The 19,068-nt window shown below is 39.8% G+C and overlaps 1 protein-coding gene across 4 annotated transcripts in view; it reads right to left on the bottom strand.

Moving 5' to 3' along the window:
- SPATS2L (spermatogenesis associated serine rich 2 like) overlaps positions 1-19,068 on the bottom strand; it is a 159,948-nt gene that overhangs the window by 119,437 nt on the left and 21,443 nt on the right. For 2 of the 4 annotated variants that reach the window (XM_041737253.1, XM_041737255.1), the window contains exon 2: positions 19,002-19,051. The gene's annotated coding sequence lies outside the window, so the exon portion shown is untranslated. Of the gene's footprint in view, positions 1-2,006; positions 2,068-19,001; positions 19,052-19,068 lie in introns of those variants that run through there. The other 2 variants (XM_041737254.1, XM_041737250.1) reach the window with 2 other exon arrangements.

The raw sequence follows: 19,068 nt of genomic DNA, 5'->3' as shown, positions 1-19,068 counted from the left end.
ATCAGGAACCCTCGGCTTTAGGTCCTGCAATTGTCACTGACTCATCAACGTGACCTCTGAGTCACTTTTTCTTTCTAGGCTTCAGTCTCCAGTCCTTGGGTCCTGTTATTTTCAGATGCTCACTCTTCCCATCAGGTCTCTGATGACAAACAGAAAGAATGTCAGGGGTCTTTAACGTGGTGCCATCTGCAGCCTGAAGTTTCAATGACTTCTTGAAATCCTTGCTGCTCCCACGGCAGATGGCTGCCATTCTTAGATGTGATGCAATGACACCATCCTTCCAGAGAGGCTGTTTTCAACAAACCTGCGTCCTAAGTAAGTAGAGGACAGAGCACCTACAAAATGCCAATATCAACTCTCCATTTTTCATATGACAAAGTAAAAGCATCATCAGGTGGAGCCAACCCAAACTCAACTTCTTCATTCTCACACTTTTTTTTTTTCTGAATGAAACGCCAGAAAAGAGAAAAAAGCGAAAAACTCAACACCCCTCCCTCTTTTCAAGAGTCCTCTCTGAAAACAGAACAATAGTTAACATTTACTAAATACTTAGATAGGTCTGAGGCCCTGGCTAGAAGCTTCACTTGCCTTTTCTCATGAGATTCTGATGTACCTCCACTTTACAAATGAGGAAGTCGAGGCTCCAAGAGTTTGAGTGATCTACTGGCACGTGTGGAGGGGCCAGGGTCGGAGCTAGATCCCCCTCTAACTGAACCCATACTCTGGTCCCAGATAGCCAGTCTCCCAGCAGGCGAGCTTTCTGCAGTCCACTCTCCAATGACATTTCCTGTGGCTTCAAAGGATTGACATGATCAGCCCTTCTGCTGAAAAGCTACAAGGCACTCTGAAAAATCAATACTGGCTTCTGCAAGAAGCAGCCTTGCCCAAAGCTAATTGAAAGCCATCTGAACATTTTCAGAACTGTGGCCATAATCATCTGTCTTGTTGCATACCATGTCCCAACATGCAACTGCAGTAAATCACTTGAAAATCACTTCTGCATGTTCACTCATACAAAACAGAAGCCCACAATATTTTTTTGTCATTGCCCTGTAGCTCCTCCATCTAAACTCAGAGCACTGGTATTATGGTAACATAATAGGCAGCTTGCTGACATTACTGTTTTAAAGTACCACTTTTTCAGGGTTTATCACAAGTCATTTTAAATTCCATTTAGCTCTAACTAGTTATACAACTTTATGTTTGGAAACAATGTCCTCTGCTGCATCAACAAGCTATACTGGAAAATACAGTTGTTTGGGGTTTAAAAACATTTTTCAGCAAACTGATTCTACCCTTTCAGAGGGCCAAATGTAGGATGGTAATGAGAGCGGGAAATTGTATGGCTTATTGCAAGGCATTAATCTGAAAAATTAAAGACAGATATTTTGATATCTAATCTGGATTAATGGTGTGGCCTTGAGACTTCAATTTCATTCACCATAAATGAATCCAGTGACCAAATCATTGTGTACTGTAACTTTGCAAACCAAGTTTACCTCATTACTGGAGACTATAATAACTCGGAGAAGAAACTGGCAAACTTGGTAGGGTGGATATTTGTGCCACCAGCATCTATCCACATTCCGGTATCTAACCACTCCCACAGCTGCTCTATTCTGCTTTAGAGGACTCAGTAAAGCTACATCCAGAAGGGGTCTGGGGGTGAGATAATATGACCCAGGATGAACCCATCAGCACATCATCATTCTAAGTGCCTCAGTCATGGCTTTGATGCAACCTCAATGGGCAATCGGGCCAAAGAGAAGCAAATCTGGAACTTTGAGTTACTAGAAAACTCAGACTTTCTCTTTGCTAGGTTTGCATGAAGACAGTGGTGGGACTAAAGCTGCCTTAGCCATCTTGTGAACATGTGGAGCTCAGAGAAGAGCTAACATAGAGGAATGTAGAGGAAGCAGAGTCAAGGAATGCACAGCCCAGACAACTGTTGCTGTAGAGGTTTCCTGGAAGTCCTGTCTAAAGATTTCTCTGTTGGCCACCCCTACCTGCAGGAGGCAGTCTTCTGGCTGGGCACACTGGCTCCTTGAATAAAGTCAGGTTGTACAACTAAGGAAGGAAGAAAGAATGGGTATTGAGTGAGCAGTTTCCAGTCTCTTCTGAGGCCTATTTAGGTTGGGGTTTCTGTGCTTACTACAGAAAACAGATACCTTGTATAGGTTAAGGAGATGTTACATATTTCAGAGTCTACAAATTAGATATCAAACTAAACACCCAAGTAAAATCTCTGATTTGTAAATCTTTCATTAGATTAACCTGATTTTTCTTTTACAGTAGATGCATCTGAAATTGTTACTCAATTTTAAAATATGCTATCTACAATTAAAAATGCAGGATTGGCAAGCATGTGTAGCAGGCGAATTTTTCATATTCAACATAGATGCTGAAAGAAAATGCTGCTAAAAATGTTAAATATCCTAATTTCTTCTTAAATTGTAGGGATAAATCATACTACATATTTATGAGTCCACGGTCTCAAGGCAGGAATTCTTCTGTTTCAAATTATGCCTTAGACTTCTATAGGTTAGGTTAGAAATGATAACAAATGTACGAATGTTTGAATTGACATTTAGTTCCCAGGGGATAGCTTTTAAAACTGGAGAATAATGGAAGTAGCTGCTTAAGAATTTTTTTTCACTAGTCACAAAAACACATCATACATTAGAGGATATAGAGAATGCCAGAATGAGATTCTCTCTGAAATAATGTCATGTGGCATGAGAAAAGGAAGATAAACAAGAAAACAATGGTTTATTGCACCAGGAGAGATAAGAAGGAGGGGAGTCACAGGGCTGGATTGTTAACAGAAGCCCTGCCTTCACTCTTGAGTTATGTAGACAACAATAAATGGCCTTTGTAGATCATTTTCATACAATCTCAGAGCTGAAAGGAAGCTTGAAAACCACCAAATTCAGCCCACTCGCTGTACAGAGAAAACCTTGGACCTAAAAAGACTGGGTCATGCCTCTAATGTTTTACAACAAGTTTATGCCAGAGCTAGAGTCAAAACACGGGTTTCCTAACTCATGACACAACACTCTTTGCACTAACTCCCATTTCAGAAGATAGAGGATGAGGAAGCTTGTCTGCCAGAGGTGTACTGTAATCTACCTCTCTGATGACTGTGGACTCCTTCTGAAACTATACTTTTAAAGGCAGGAGAAAATTATTAGAATACTATGACATCTGTCAAGAGTGACTGATGAGTAAAATCATATGACATTGCCCCTCCCTGTGCTAAACTGGGCCCAGAAGGTGTGGGCAGACAGAGGCCTCCATGATACCAAAGGCCGAGGCTGAAAGGTCATGAGGGTTTAACAGCTGGTTTGAATTTTATTTGCTAAGGAAGTGAGTTCTTTGCCACCGTCTGCTTCAACCGCTACCCACCTATTGCCAAAGTTCCCCTGGAACACAGAGCAGTTCTTGGCTGTGTGATCCTCCCCATAAGCTTTCCCCCAAAAGTTCAAAACTAGAGTAGCCATCGAATAATGGAAAAACTAGCTCTTTTGAAAGCTTCTCTTCAAAACAGCAGAAAAAAGACACCAGGGAAAAACCTGCAGAGTAGGTTAGTGTACTACAAATAATAAGGTGAATCCTTATTAATATGCTTTCACCAGTTGGCAGCTTGTAAATATGAGAAATGCAGGAGTCTCTAACTCAACAGTTTCTCTGTGTAAACTTAGAAAGTATAGACCTGGGGTTTGGAAGTAGGAAAAAACCCCACACTTGGTCTACAAAGTTGAGTTCCTTCATTTTGCAGAGATTAGGAAAAAAAAAAAAGCTCATAATCTCTGCTAAATCAGGTGCATGAAACAGTGATCACTGTTCTCAAATCAAGGCACACATGTTCATCTGAAATATGTTTACAAATATATTCAGCTGAAACACATCACATGAGGTCTCTAGTTATCCAGAATCAGTCATTTTCATATGGTTTGGCTCACATACTTTCCTTTCTTCAATTAAAAATAAACTTTGTTGGTTCTTTCTTGTTGTAAAAGCAGTATGTGTTTAGAGTAGGAAAATTAAAGACCCAGATAAACAAAAAAGAACATTTTAAATACCCATGATCATACATACCACCCAGAGAACCACTTTCAAAACCCTTAAATATATTTCCGGGTTTTCAGAAAATAAATATATTTTCTAAGAATACATCCATACATTAACAAAAATGCGATCACATTGTACATCCTTATTTTTCTAGAACATGATTTCATCACCTAACATAGAATGAACTTCTTCTTTATCAACATTTATCTACAATATCATCTATAGGAGCTGAACAGTGTATTTCACTCTTGTACTAGACATAGTATTTGTAACTAGTCTGTTTTGTACATTTCTTATGTACCCTATTGTAAATAATGGATTTAACAATTAAAAATGCAGGATTGGCAAGTATGTCTAGCAGTAGGAAGTACTTTGCTAAACATCTTTCTGGCTAAAACCTTTGCATGTATCCTTAGTTTATCTTCTCAGCACAAATGCCTAGAGATAAAAGTTCTGTGATGAAAGTCCATTGAGCATGTGACTCTTGATCTTAGGGCTATGAGTTCAAGCCCTGTGTGCGGTGTAGAGTCTACTTAAAATAAAATAAAATTTTTAAATAAAGGATTAAAAAATACACATTGTCAAACTACCCTCTACAAAGGGACTCACACGGTTCTATTTACTTGAGTTATATGCATTTCAAATGCTATGGTCAGTTCAGCACTTCAGAAAGAGGAACTACAGGCATGTTTGGGTTGGCCAAATGTGATAGATGTGCTTATACCTATAATTCTGATGAATGTTAACTACAGACACTTTAATCAATCAGATAATTTTATACTAGGAGCTCCCTATTTATATACCTCTAGCCAGGATTAACTTCTATATTTCATTTTGACTCTTTCTTTAGGATTTGATGTCTTTTTCCCCTTCCCTGTGTTAAGTAGTCTTTTTTATACACTTAACACCATTCTTAAAGCGATTCTAGACAGTCCCTGGCAACATTCTTGTAGTGCTCTGATTACATGCATCAGCTAAAAAATCTATCATCCAAGTTATGCTCCCAATTAGATGCCAGAACCAGTTTGCAGTCTGACATTTTAATGAAATGATAGAAATGACATTTGAAGTTCCCGCAAAATCAACAAGTACCTGTAAGACTAAAGACAGGAAGTGGAATGTGTTGTCAGACCACACGTTTTCTTTTACATTTTTAAAATGTTTTTAAATTCCTTTTTATTCCACCTGATTCCGAAAAGGACTTAAAGCCGATTTTCCTTTTAAACATGTTTTCTAAATTGGACATTTTCACATCATTGAGGCTGCCAACTTCTTTCCTAACATAAGGATATTCTTCTATCATAACTGCTTGCTATATTTGGAGACTGAATGACAAGGATATTGTTCTTATCCAGAAAAGGGGAAAAAATAACTCATTATTATCATGAATCCTGCCTGGAAGACCCCCTGAAACAAAGTGACCCTGGGTATGCAATACAAGTCCCATTAAAAGAAAATAAGAAGAACTCAGTATCTAAGAAGCATAAAAGCTCCAACGAATCACAAAAAGTCAGGCCCTGAGGCTATTCATTCTTCTCAAGGGACTGTAAGAATTCAGATCCCCCAACATTCTAATTTGTGAGGGAACTGCAGACCTGAAAATGCAGGAGCCTGCCAGGAAAGCAGGTCTAGCATTAGAAGGAGGAGGAAGCTTCCATCTTCCCTAGACCAGTGGCAAGGAAATACTCATCTCCTTTACCACTTGTCGCTCCCAGTCTCCTCTCCCTTTTTCTTCCCTGGTTCTCCTCTTCCAGTACCACCCATCACAACTCTCTGGAGTCTAGCTCTGCTCTCCTGTTCTGTATTGTGAAGCCTCTTTTTTTTCTTTCTTGCCATGGCCTTTCTAAATCCTCATGTTTGCAGCTGATTTCCACTCCATTTCCACTGGTCTAAACCTTGTCTGACATCCTCTTCTGTTTCATGGCCCCTGCGAGCAGTAAGACACAAGTCCCAGATCCTATATGACACTTTGAAGGACACTCAAAGACAAGTCACCAGTATGTGGTGAGCAGACTTGAAAGAAAATTGATTTTGCATGATTTGGGGGGAAAAAAAAGGAAAGGGTATTAAGGACTACATGAATAAGGGAGAATTAAAGGGAACAAGTGTCACTGAAATTCCTTGGCATGTTAAAAGTGTTAGGCCGAGTTTGCCGAAGCGCTAAATATTCCCGAATGCCACCATTTTGGAAGGAAAAAAAAATCATTTTCATTGTGAAATCTGAGGGCTGCTGAGATTTCAAGAAAACCTCAAGAGAAACATGTTACTTTTCCCCTGAACCAGCAGAATATCCAAGGAGCAAGGGCCAAATTCACCCAACTAATAGAAAGTATCAACAGTTGACCCCAACCTAAACCTCATACTGTGGCTCTTCACAGGGTATGAAGTCCTTTCAAATGATTATTGTGTTTGATCCTCACCACAGGTGTTACTATTTCCAATTCAGAGATGGGGAAAGTCAGGCTCCCAAAGATGACAGGACACGGTCGAGTCACTCAGGCTATTTGTTCAGTGACTAAGAACATGGACACTGAAGCAAGACCACCTCGTTCAAGTCCAGGTCCTACCCACCATTAATTATGAGACCTTGAGCAAGCTACCCTCACCAGGCCTCAGTGTCTATGTCGTAAAACGTTGACAGAGGACAGCACTGGGCCCCTTACAGGGTTGTTTTGAGAACTAATCGAGTTAATACATTAGAGTAGTTACAGAATTAGAAAGCCAGTCTGGCTTACATGGTAAGCACTTCAAAAATGTTTGGAAGAGTCAGGTCCCAGAGCTGTTTTAAGGCCGAATGGTATCCTTATTTTTAACAATTACATTGCTTCTGTAATTCATGATTTTATCAGTAGAGAAATTAGCTATTTCTCACAAAAGGAAAATACATGATAAAAGGAAAACTTGAATTGGATATAATGAGTCAAAAAGAGAGAAAAGGGCAAAAGTTCAAGTGTGGTTTCTTGAAAGAACCCCATTAATTTCTGTTTCCAGAAAAATACTGTACACGATTTAAGTATTTTCAGTCATTTTTGAGCACAATGAAAGGTCAAGCTAAATGGAAGTAATATTTGTGTAGCCCATAGTGACTGTCGGGGAGTCTGTTTCCCATGGCTTGGTCCTTGATGTGGACAATGAAGCACTTCTCCCGGGGAGCACTGAGGAGAGAGGGCTGGGCCTGCCCCCGCCCCCCAACCCAGCCCTCCCGCCTCCTGCTCGCCCACTCCACGTGAGCTTTCTGTGAAAGGAGGAGAACAAAGCTGCAGCTGGCAACTCTGGAGTGCTGTGGAAAAGAGCAATTTCCCTCAGAGAAGAGGGCGGTGGGAAATCAGCAGAGGAGTATCACCAGAACACATTTTCTTGTTTGTAGTTTCCTGTGGCTGTGGTGGGGGTGAGGAGGGAAGAGGCTGAAGTGCAGAGAAGGTGGTGTTGGGAAGGCAGGAAGGAACAGAGGAAATAACCAACACGCAAGGCTGCCAGATGCAAACTGCAGGTGCCTAGAAGAACTATGAAAAAAGAACGAGGGGCGCCTGGGTGGCTCAGTCGGTCAAGCGTCTGCCATTGGCTCAAGGTAGGATCTGGGGTCCTGGAGTCGAGCCCCGCCCCGGGCTCCCTGCTCAGTAGTGAGTCAGCTTCTCCCTCTTCCTTTGCCTCTTCCCCAGCTTGTGTTTTCTCTCTCTCAAATAAATAAAATCTTTTTTTAAAAAAGAAAAAAGAACCAGGCTGCAGAGCATACCAAAGCAGCAAAGAAAGTATCATGCCAAAGAGCAAAGAGTGTTACGGTAGAGAGGTTCTGAAGAGTAGATATGTCAGAAGGTCATGAGAGGAGCCACAGAAGACCAGGAATGAGTGACTGAGTGATTGCTCAGTCTTCTTCTAGGGCAAGTGAGGGATGGGGAGATGGCCATCATCTACGGTCGGCTCACATTCCTTCCTAGAAATGGCAGCTCCTTCTAAAGCATCATGTGACACGTGCTTCTGGTGACACAAGTGTGGACTGGACGGTTCAAAAGTCAAGTGTAGTATGAAGGAACCCGGAAAGGGAACTCAAGGGTATCTCTGACCTAAGAGTTAGATGTGAAAAAAAGACTCACTCAAAACAGGAACATATTCAGCATTAAAACACAAAGCTATGCTCACTCCAGAAGTTCTGCATGTCACCAGTGTAAAAAGAACAATAACATATCACATCTGTATAGGATTTTAAAGTTTATAAAGCATTTTAATAAAAATGATCACCCGTCCCACATGGGTATTTTTCATGCCCCAACAAGACACATTCTTCACATTATTATGAGTCCCTAACAATTGGCTTTGTGATTTTTTTTAAAAGTCTATAAATACTAGTTATGGAATTTTATCTATAAATATCACACATAAAAGCCAAATGGTGCATTTTAGGTACTGAACCTATTCTAAAACATCTACATCTACTACTTTTCCAGAATGACTAATTAAAAATAATTTACATTAGCTGAACTAGGTGTAAACATTGCAATACTCCGCATAGACCATTAAGCGTACCTCATTAAGAAGTTTCTATATTTCCAAGCCCTCAGACATTCTAAGGGGGTACTATAGATGACTAATTATTTTTAAAAGAATATATTAAAAGATATCCCTCAAGGGTCTTTAAAAACAGCTCTTAATAGCATAAACAGGAAGCATGCTAGAAGGTTATGAAGAATGGTAGGATAAAAATGATTGTGGCCTATTTCCATTAAAGAAGCATGGAAAAAAGAAAACAAGCTAAAATTACTTCCAGCTTGCTGAGTTAAAATGAACTGTTATGTCATTAGGCAAGTGTCTTATTTACTCTTTGCCCTATATACAATAATAACATGTGTTGCTGAGAGTCAAGAGTTCACATTAGCATTTTTTAATTTAGGAAAAAGGGGAAATTGTAAACCCTAAGGAACAGTTTTCCGGTTGACATAGTTCAGCGTGCCTGGAGGGTGATGTGTACTTTGTACCCAAATCTTTATTAAACGTTCTGTCCTTGAGATACAAAGATAACACTTCTGGCCCACAGTCAGCACAGCATTCGCTCTGAGCTTCTTTCTTTCTTTCAGCTTTGATGATAAGTTTGTGTTGATCTACCCTCTTTCGGTCGTCTGGTTTCCTATGTGACTGACAGCGTACATTTGGGAGACAGCTGCCTGGCTCTGGGCGAGAAGCTGCAGCTTAGAGGAGGGAAGTGAAGCAGAGAGCTGACCCTTGGCCTTGGCACCAGGCACTAATCAACTGATGGGTTAAAGCAAAATTCCGTAAAGTAGAAACTCCCACTGCCAGCATGGTGACAACTCTGTGAAACTATTTACATTAAGAAATGCTGCGATCAGCTGAAACCTTTTCTTTGGATATGTTAACTACTGAAGTAAACTAAGCCTTCTGGAAACTTGTATCAATTCCTTCCGTATCACTGAGTGTTTACATTATTCTAGATTTTGGTTTCTCAGGTCCCTTAGTCCTCATCACAGCACTCACCCTGTTGAGGTGTTTTGTAGCCCTTATCATTTGCGGGTTTTGCTGTGTCTGGCTCCTCTACTAGAATGTTAGCTCCATGGGTTGGAAGATCCCAATCTACTAGAGTTGGGCACTGATTCTTTGATCAGAGTTTATCTGGTCCCGAGTATATCTGGGCCCAACATATGATCAATTCTTCAATATGTCAATCACAGAAACAACTGCCAGAACATATTCCTTCTTTCAACAAGCACTAATTAAAGATCCCTATGTACCAGGCAAGGGGCACAGCACTGGGGATACTGTGAAGAGAGTTTACATTTGGATGGTCGGTGGTCTCTTACGGGGCTAGCTGAATATGGCATGCACTCTTAGTAAATCATTGAGCCAACCACAGAGAAAGAAGATGAAAAGAGGACATGGGCTCATTAATCAGAGTGCAAGCTCCCAGAGGACAAAGCCACATCTCTCCTACTTCTCTGATTTAATCTCCCTAACTCTTTTGTCACTCTAGGTAAGCAACACATGTCCTCTTAATTGGCTGCCAGAGCCCTCTTGAAGCGCTCTTTTCAGCAAGCTTGGCAAAAGTCTTACAGACAATTTCACTATTCCGGAAAATGTTAATGCTCAAGGTACCCCCTTGAAAAGAAAGTGAAAATTCCTTTGACTGTTTTTTCCTCAGTAACAAGGAATGCAATCAGGCCTATACTTGGCACTCTGTCAGTTCCCAGAGCCAAGAGATCTCAGGGTTAGGAGAACAAAGCTACCAAGATGCTTTTGCTATTGACTATGGCTGCCCCAAAGTTCAAGGGTTAAAGCCTGAGAATGTTTTACCCCTTGACTTGAATTTCCCACGTAACTTCCAAATACCAAAGCTTAGAGGAACCAGAATGCAAAATCCTTTCCATTACTTTATTGAAAAATTATGTATGCTGTGATTTATTGCTAATGCTAGATTTTCAAAGCATTAGACAGGGCACTGCAAACCTTTAGACAACAGCTGCCAATACAAGTTTAACATTTCGTGGCTCAGCACTTAAAATATGACAAATAATAAATCATCCTTGTAACCAGGGAGGCACTTGGTTGGTAATATATTGGGAATTGGTAAGAAAGAATGCATACTGTAGATTGTGTTGTAACTCAGCACTTTGGACGATGGAGGCTAAGTAAATGGTGACTGCTTTACTGTCTCTCCGTCTTTCGTGGCATGCATTCTCTAAGAAAGAAACTTCTTTAGGGGAGGGATATATCCCTTTGTATTAACAATAAAAACTGTGGTGATTTTGGATGTATATGTGCTTGAAAGACAAAGAATTTCAGAACTCTCAATGCTTTATGGTGAATGATCCAAATGAAACAATATCCTATTTAGGACCTGTCAGGGCAATATTTGAAAGTGATGGGTAGCTTGCTTTGGAAGCTTGTCATCACTTTTTCAGGCATATAAATGTTTTTTTATCATTTCCATTCTTGAAACATTACAAAGAATTGCCTAAGCCCTGGTGGGACAAATGCTACTTATCAGATACCTGTCTGGTGTGAGGAATGGCTGGGATATACTCAAATATACTTTAAGAGGCTACCAAGAGAAAAAAGTTGTGATCCTTTAAGAGTGGGACAACTCATCTGTAGTACACAGACTCTGTGCACTTCTCTTCCCATCTTTACACTTTGCCATAAAATGTTAGGGCAAGTCGGGCTGTCAGTGAAGGGAATGTCAGCATTAGGAATGCTAACGTGTATTTAATACCTTCTAACAAGAGGTCAAGCAGCAGCTAAGGGAGACACAGAGTCAAACCCTGGAGAAGCAGCCTGAGCAAAAGGATGCCCCTTGGGACCTACACAGAAATTTCCACAACAATGAAAGTGATTTCAAGTTCAGTGTACACCTAAAGAAGAGCATGAGAAGCAGCCGGGGCTTGGGTTGGTATGTTGACATTTACTGAAGAAATCGCTCACATAATTCTGTATTTATATCTGAAGCTTTTAATGTAAATTCTTTAAAGAAAGTCGAGTCATTAGCAATTATTGGAACACTAATACTAATAACACGAATGTAGGTAGAAGCTCACAGGGATCCCTGATTTTCTGGAATGGCCCAGGGTATGCGGGACTAGCCCTCCCAGGAATGCTGTCTATACTCGGTGACCCTGTCCCCTCACCCAAGGCTGACTGGTCAAAAGTGGTCAATCAACCTAAGTTGGACAAATTAAGATTCTCTCTTCCAAGGGCCTCAAACTTGGAACTATGAAACACAGAGGGTGAAAGTCATCAGTGCTTGGTCACATTAATAGCAGTATCTTGGAGAAGACAGACACTGATGGCCAGAGCTTCCTTGCTTGCAACCCTTCATGTAGCTCATGGCTCCACCCTTCCTTCAAGATGGTGAGATGCCCCAGGATACTCCCAATAAGAAATATTAAAAACGATTGGGGTTTTGTTTGTTTGTTTAAACTAATCAGTCAAGTTTCTGTGTCTTCCAACCAAAGAAACTGGTAGGTTAAGGACATCACCACTTCAATAAAGAGGTACATTTTGTTAAAGGAGAAGAAAAGGGACGTGATCATAATTCATCACATTTGTAGGAAACCCTACATTTTCAGATGCTCTCGTATGTGATTCCCGTAAGGGTTGAAGAAGGGTTGCTATTATCACCCTCACAATGGAGAAAAGGCAATGTAGCTCAGAAAGGGTATTACCTGTGTGCTGTGGCCTGGCTGCTGGCAAGTGGCAGAACCAGGCTGAGAACCCGTGCCTACTGACGGCTGGTGGAGAGTGCCCTTCCCATTGCAGCCTTGATGCATGTGCCATCTAGTACATTCTATTACTTTGGCTTTGGGGAAGCCTACCTGATGGTATTCAATTTTTTTTTATTTGTTAACATACAAAACCCATAATTAAAAGAATATGTTTGTGGGCAGCCCCAGTGGCTCAGCGGTTTAGCGCCGCTTTCATCCAGGGTGTGATCCTGGAGACCGAGGATCGAGTCCCACATCGGGCTCCCTGCATGGGGCCTGCTTCTCTCTCTGCTTGTGTCTCTGCCTCTCTCTCTCTCTGTCTCTCATGAGTAAATAAAATAAAATCTTAAAAAAAAAATGATATGTTTGTACAGAGAATACAAACAAAACAGAAAAACAGAACTATTCTGAGTGTGTGTGCATGTCTTTTCATCTCTCCCACTCCTGAGAAAAGTTTTAATCAAGTAAAATATATACACTATTGCCTTAGTGTTTATATTTGCCAATAAAAAAACATTAGGGCTGAGAGGTGCCTCCTTTTGATATGGGTAGCAAATTTACCATCTTCTACATATTTTAACTATTAGCAGGGTGTATCCTTTGAGCTACACAGCAGGGGTGTTCAAGATGTTTCCAACATGTATCCCCAAATATGTGTGATTATTTAATTGCAATTCATATACCTATATTATTATGTTAACATGTTATATACCTTGAATAACATGAACAAAATAGAAAAGGACAGATTTTGTTAACCATGACTACCTCCAGGCAAATATACATAGGACAAGGTCAAGGATTAATTAACCACAGTGGACATAAATCCATAGGTCTCCCAGATAATTTAGAATTTTCACAGCCAGCTTCTTGCAAGATCTGATTCAGGGGTCACAGTCATTACTTCACAATGTGCCTGACAGAGAGTTCATGTTAAACTCTGCCATTTTCAAAAGAATATGAAATTCTTTACAGAATCTTTTAAAGATTCTGTTAGTTTGTGAGGATTCATTAAAACTAAAATAGAAAATTTGTAAATCCAGTTAACCAGGCACAATATATTTCGCAAAATAAATAAGTCGAGGAACCAGTGGGGAAGCCACTATGAAGGGCCTGGCCTTGCCTCCCTCTCTCCAGGTGATAACCGACCACTCGATTTGTGGACCTAGGGATTATGTCAGTATCAGTATAGTCACCAGCAGTTATCACAATGTTTTATGAAAATAAAATGAATGTAAATGTAGGTTCTAATCAATTTCTTTTCCACTCAAATGCATCTTCTCAAGAGGTCCCCAGGGTCGACATCCCACTTTGGAGTCCACTTTTCCATGCAACAAGGCAATAGTTTACTTCCAGGGCATCTTACAATGACAGGCCTAACACTATGGAGGACAAGGACAAACCAACTCAGGGCACAAAGAAAGTTATTTTGCATTTTAAAAACTTCTAAAATTATGAACTATAACTCAGGCTGAGAAACACATAAAATATTAATGTCTGATGCAATGTGCTGCATATTATCCATGTAATTACCAGACCAGTCAAAAAACAGGACCTTTGGAAAAAAAAAAAAACAGGACCTGTGCCAGCACCCCTGCAAGCCCTCCAAGTCCTTTCCTTCCCTAGCACACCCTCCCCTAAGAGGTAACCACTATCCTCATTCTTTCAGTAATAAATTCCTTGCTTCTCCTCATAGTTTTAGCTACTTATGTATGCCCCCCTTGGCAACAGAGTGCAGTTTTATCTGTTTTCATATTTCATATAAACAGAATAAGATTGTTATATATTCTTTTGTATCTTCTTCCTTCCAACATCCTGTCTATAAGATCCATCTGTGTTATTGTGTGTAGCTGTAGTTTATTCCTTTTCGCTGATGCATAGTATTCCATCTTACTATTATATCACAATATATTCAGCCATTCTGTTACTGATAGATATTCTGGATGTTTCTCACTTGAGATGAATATAAACAATGCTACTAAGGGCACTTCACACCTGTGTCTGGATGCACATGGGTATACATTTCTGCAGAATATATACACATATGCATGTGCATCTGTGCACAAAGTGGAACTGCTAGGTCCTATCATAGTTTAAAAAAACTAATCATGGTGCCTTATTTCAAATTATACTACAAAGCTACAGTAATCAAAACAGTATGGTATTGGTACAAAAACAGGTAGATCAATGGTACAGAACTGAGAGCCCAGAAATAAACCTACACATATAAGGACAATTAGTTTATGACAAAGGAGCCAAGAGCATACAATGGAGAAAGGACAGTTTCTTCCATAAATGGTTTTGGGAAAACTGGATAGTCACATTCAAAAGAGTGAAACTAGACTACTATCTTAAACCATATGCAAAAATTAATTCAAAATGGATGAAAGACTTGAATGTAATACCTGAAATCATAAAATTCCTAGAAGAAAACATAGGTGGTAAGCTCCTTGACATCAGTATTAGCAGCATCTTTGTGGGCCCAACTCCAAAGGCAATGGAAACAAAAGCAAAAATAAATGGGACTACATCAAAGTAAAAAACTTCTACACAGCAAAAGAAACCACTGCTAAAATGAAAAGGCAACATACTGAACGGGAAAAGATATTTGCAAACCATATATCCAGTAAGAGGTTAATATCCCAAATGCATAAAGAATTCATATCACTGAACAACAGAAAACAAACAACTCAATTAAAAAATGGGCATAGGATCGGAATAGATTTCTCCAAAAGGACAAACAGCCAACAGGCACATGAAAGGATGCTCGATATCACTAATTATCAGGGAAATGCATTTCAAAACCATGATGACATATCACCTAACACCTGTTAGAATGGTGATTATCAAAAAGACAAAAAACAAGTGTTGGAGAGGATACAGAGAAAAAGAAGCCCTTGTGCACTGCTGGTGGGAATGTAAATTGGTGCGGCCACTGTGGAAAGCAGTATGGAGGTTCCTCAAAAAATGTTGCAGTGAACATAAGGGTGCATCTTATCTTTTCAAATTAGTATTTTTGTATTCTTTGGAAAAATACCCAGAAATGGAACAGCTGGGTCATATGGCAGTTCTATTTAATTTTCTCCTTTAAAAAGTTTTTTCCTTATGTTCACTGAAGCATTATTTACGATAGCCAAGATATGGAAACAACTCATGTGTCTGTGAATAGATGAATGGATAAAGAAGATGTGGTCTTTTGACACAATGGAATGCTACTCAGCCATAAAAAAGAATGAAATCTTGCCATTTGCAACATCGGAGATGGACCTTGAGGGTATTATGCAAAGCAAAATAAGTCAAATGGAGAAGGATAAATATCATATGACTTCACTCATATGTGGACTCTAAAAAAATAAAACAGAAGAACAAATAAAATAAGCCCAAACAAGCTCACAGATATAGAGGACGGACAAATGCTTAACAGAGGGGAAGAGGGTTGGTGAAATGGATGATGGGGGTCAACTGTACAGAGATGGATGGTAACTAAACTTGTTACACTACACTTTGTAGCGTATACTGATGTCAAATTCTAAAACTATACATCTGAAACATACATTTATGTTATTTTTTTAAACTTATTTTTTAAAAAAGAAAAGACAATAGAGATCACTACAGATTGCAAATCAAAACCCCCAGAAAACAAAATACACCTAAGGGAAGGTAATCTCTTGCAAATCAATTTTAATATTAACTAACTCTTCTGAAGCCAAGATGAAAGCTCATTAAATTACTAAATTTATTTTTCCCTGGATTTTCACTCCTGCACAACCATTAAATCTGAACCACGATATTAAATCCATTTAATGCTGTTAAAAACAGTTTGAAAATTTCCAGTGAATTTATTGAAGCCAATTCTCTCAAGACCCCTCCCCACATTTTTTACATATTGTGATCACAATTTTCCTTTTAATGAGGGCCAACATTGTATCTACAAAATGCTCATTCAAATCTTAAAGGGAATTTTACACCGAAAGGGTTCAAGTTAACACTCATATTGATCAAGCATGAAAAGCCAAAATGTTAATCCTGTAGCCAAACTGAGGAATGCAAATAAGAGATTAATTCCAACTTTAGAGTTTCCAATGTTTCATAACCATCATGAATGATCTCCAAATGGATTGCATAAGTGGGACAGGACATACTTAGATGACAATATTGTGGAACCAGCAAAATTGTTCTGCTCATCAGTCTCTCATTATCTTACCGACAAAAAGCATAGTAGCAAACATATTTATTATAGTGGCAGGTACTTTCTGCAAATTAGTTCATATACGCAATGCTATTTTCATCCTCAAAACAATCCTTAAGATAGGTACTATTATTCTTCCCAATTACAAAAGGAAATGAGGTTCAGACAGGAAAGTAACTTGACCAAGGTCCACGGCAGTAAGTGGTTGAGTTAGGTATAACTATTTGGTGTCTCAGTCCATACTCTAAGACATGCCTGGCAACATACTGGTTTCATTGTCATCACTGTTGGCATTGTTATTTATTTTGATACCAACAAAAGCAGAGCAAAACATGTGAACCAATAGGAGGGAAAAAAAATCCATGTACATTTGTTTTGATTTATGAAAATTTTGTGAAAATGATTGTAACCAAGCAACTCTAACTCTGGGAGAACTAATTAAGAAATGAATTAAGGGATTCAATGCATACCCAAATTAGTCATCAGAGCTCAAAGATCTGGAGTTCTGGTCTATATCCAGCTTTGGCACTTTCATCCAAAATAAACATGACCAGATAAGTACCACAAGCTCACAATTAAAATGGATTTATATGGCTTATGCATCCACATGGGAGAGGCCTCTTCTTAATTGAATTCGGACACCTCTTCAGTTATTGTGGGTTTCCCCATCTCCCTACTCTTTTGTAACTGCTGGCAATAGGATTATGCTAAGGGAGAAATCATTTCAATCAGCGATGTGTACAGAGCGGGCATAAAAAGATAAAAGAAAAGCCTTTGAACTGTAATTAGAAAATTCCTTAAGTGTGCTCATGTGACATATGTTTGAGACTACAGACCAACTGGCAAGACGAGTTACAGAATGGATGTCCAATGTCACTGTTCTGGGATAAGCAGCCAGTAAAAGTAGTGTTCCAACATGCGATTGGAGTAATCTTTTGCAGGCCAAAACATTCCTGCTTTCCACATCTAATATGATTAGTGACAGACAGCTGGAGGCATCTCATTCTCCTGACAAAAATATGATCAGAATTGTTTTCAATTGGTATATCTTTCCATCAAGCTGTTTGTTGCCTTCCAGCAGAATAATCAGAGTTTCTGATTATTTGGTACGTTCCAAGAAAACAGTAATTGATTGTGCCCTTGCTTGTCTGATGGGGAGAAGGCTGCCAGAATTTACACAGTAACTCTTCAGTGGCCTAACTCAAAGAAAAACTAAGCAGCAGGCGTGTGTGTGTGTGTGTGTGTGTGTGTGTGTGTGCGTGTGCGTGTGTGTGAGACAGAGAGGGAGGGAGAGAGAGAGAGGGAGAGAGACAGAGAGAAGGAATCCAGCCAGTAGTTTCCATAATAATTCTCTTTGAACAACTATAAACAAAGTGTTTTCAATGGTGATTCAGATTTCAGATATGAGGAAGTAAACTTATTCTAGTCCACTCATGGAAAACTACCAATTCCCACCAATGTTAATGGTTCTTTTCGAAAAGTTACAGTCATCTTACTACTAAAGCTTCAGGGTTATAGAGAAAAGTCAAGTTCAGATTTAACATTCATGGAAATATTCAGGTACAATGAGACCTCATTCGTTTGGACTACCTCAGTTTAGAATTGACAATCCTTTGACAGTGTCCAGATGGACCAGTGATGATCTTTTCACAATTAATATATGGCTTGCTAAGCACATTAATTTAAACAAGCAAGACTACTGGGGGAAGAATAAAAAATATTCCAGGTAAAGTATGATGAATCAAAAATACCAATATGCTTTCTGTACTGCAGACACTTTTGATGAACCCATTCAAATACTAATGACTGATCATCATAATTAGTGTGTAATGGAATAGCAATCTTGTGCAGTTCACGTTACACACATGGCTAGAAATATCCCAACAGTTCTGCAAGATGGGTAGAACTACCACATCTCGAAGAGCAGGACACTAAGGCTCAGAGAAGCAGCTGACACGCAAATACTGCATAATTACTAGGCAGCCGAAGCAGGATGCAAAGCCAGGTTGTCTGGCTCAAAAGCCTATGTCCTTCTGCTGCCACTCAACCCTGGGTGAGCAGTGAAGACTGCAAGTCAGACTTCTAGAGGCAACAGAGCAAGTTCTTCAATAATAACAGCAGCAGCAGCAGCAGCAGCAGCAAAAATAGAATCATTGCAAGGAGGGACAGCCAGGCAGCCTGGCTCCAGAAATCATTCTTCTTTTCTGTAGAAAGAATGATTCCCTTCTCCATCACAAGGCATCTATAAAATACCTGTTGGTATGCTGAAGTACTTTGCATGCGTGAAACTACTCTGAAGAAATCCACTGAAGTGCTCATGGAGGTGGAGTAGGGCGATGTGGGTGAGGCCACTGCCCCTGCCCTGCACCCCATCAAGAGTGCCTTCGGTTTATACCCCTGTAAATAGAACTGGTATTGAGACCCCAAGAGGCTGACAAAGGCAGTGATGAGGCCCTCTGGGAGTCAGCTGCAGGTGCAGGGACAGCCGGCCAGGGGCAACAGAAGAGAACACAGAGAAGGGAAGGAACATCTCTACTTACCCAAGAATCCACGGAGATATTCCTGAAAGCAGCCTGGATCCCGGGATGCTCTAGGAAGAAAGTTAAT

Source organism: Vulpes lagopus, chromosome 22 (genome assembly GCF_018345385.1).
Source record: "Vulpes lagopus strain Blue_001 chromosome 22, ASM1834538v1, whole genome shotgun sequence".
Taxonomy (NCBI): domain Eukaryota; kingdom Metazoa; phylum Chordata; class Mammalia; order Carnivora; family Canidae; genus Vulpes; species Vulpes lagopus.
Note: the sequence above shows the minus strand (reverse complement) of the source record. Positions and strands in the feature narration are given on the sequence as shown.